Source organism: Galeopterus variegatus, unplaced genomic scaffold, assembly GCF_000696425.1.
Source record: "Galeopterus variegatus unplaced genomic scaffold, G_variegatus-3.0.2 Scaffold851, whole genome shotgun sequence".
Lineage (NCBI taxonomy): Eukaryota > Metazoa > Chordata > Mammalia > Dermoptera > Cynocephalidae > Galeopterus > Galeopterus variegatus.
In genome coordinates this window covers 260,371-261,948 of record NW_007726962.1, presented here as the reverse complement: position 1 = coordinate 261,948, position 1,578 = coordinate 260,371, and positions in this window count along the sequence as shown.

Here is a 1,578-nt window from a genome sequence, read left to right as displayed (position 1 = left end):
ATTAAGTTATTTTAAAGGGGGTATGTAGGTATTCTTTTTTTTTTTTTTTTTTTTTTTTTTTTTTTGGTAAGCCAAAGCAGTTTCTTCTACCCTTTTGTGGCTTAGAAGATGTTATGTGATTTTTTTATACCCCAGTATTTGTGTGTATGTGCGTGTTGAGGTAATGCAGTGGGGCAGAAGAATTTATAATAAAAATGTCATTTTTATCTGCTTTTGGAGAGCAAAAAGACACACATGTAGTAGATATACATAACCATACATATCCTGCACTGCTTGCTGCCTGCACACATCTTCTTCCTGTTCCCAACCTCTCCTTCTATAGTTCTTATAAGTTGCCCTTGAAGGGAAATTTGAGGTATCTACTCCCAGATCATGGAGAAATTGATAGTAGTTGCAAATGCAGACTACTTCCTGAGTACCTTTAGGAACATGATATACAGTGATGATTTAGGCTGCATGATGTACAGTGATGATTTAGAACATGCACCTGCCCACCCACACCTTCACATTCCCCAATGCTCTACCTGGTCCTGCATTTTAGGAAGTTCCACCAATTTAGGCTGCATTTTAAAGCACAAGAAGAGTTAAAAGTCAATCAGGCTGTCACAGATATTGTGGCACTTCTAAGAATGTAACCCAGGAGACTTTGATTCCATCCTATTCTTAAACTGTAACCCAAGGCACTTCTTCAGACCCTCATATTCTTCTCCATGTTTCTATGAAGCTATATATATTCCTCTAGGTAAGAAACATGGCCAGTTCCTTTGTGGAAGTCTTCTTAAGCATTGTGATTACACATTTCACTAGTGGGAATGCTGGGGGAAAATAACACTTCATCTTTCATGAACATTTCTAGGATTAGGTAGAAAGGAAATAATATTTGAAATGTTCTCTAGCCACTGAAATGGCAATCAGGCAAATTCTGTCTCCTATAATATCTAAAATTGATCCAGAGACTTATTACAGTAATTTCAGAGGGGGTCTGTGAACCACATTAATTAGAAGAAAAGATTTCCTAGTAATGTGGGCAACAACTTAGCTGTTCTTAATATCTAGTGGAAATCCCTAACAAGCAGAATTAGTGTCTTCCAACATCTGTAGAGCTGTTAACATTGGAAAATTATAAAGGTGACAATATACATCTTTATACTATTTTATCACTAGGCCCTCTGGCTATTCCATCTTAGAGCTTCCTTAATTTTGACCAAACCAAAATTTTAAAAGGAATTGGTAGCACTCAGGCATCTGGTAGTCCATAGAAACATTTTAAAGCATTTTCATCTTGCCTTTAAGGATCAAATATAATGATTGAAAAGATATATTGGGGAGAATGTAGTGCTAGAAAGACCACTGCACTTGAACTCAGAAAAACTGAATTCCATCAATAAGCAGTTGAATATCCTGGAGAAAATCACCTGGAAATTTGAACCTAAATTTCCTTTTCTGTAAAAGTGAGGAACTAAGACTAGGTGAGTTACTGTGATAACCTCCTCATCTATCTGCCCCTGGATTCAGCCTCCCACTCCCAATTTTGCTTCCCTGTTGTCAAAAATAACATACAAACCTGACCATTTAAAC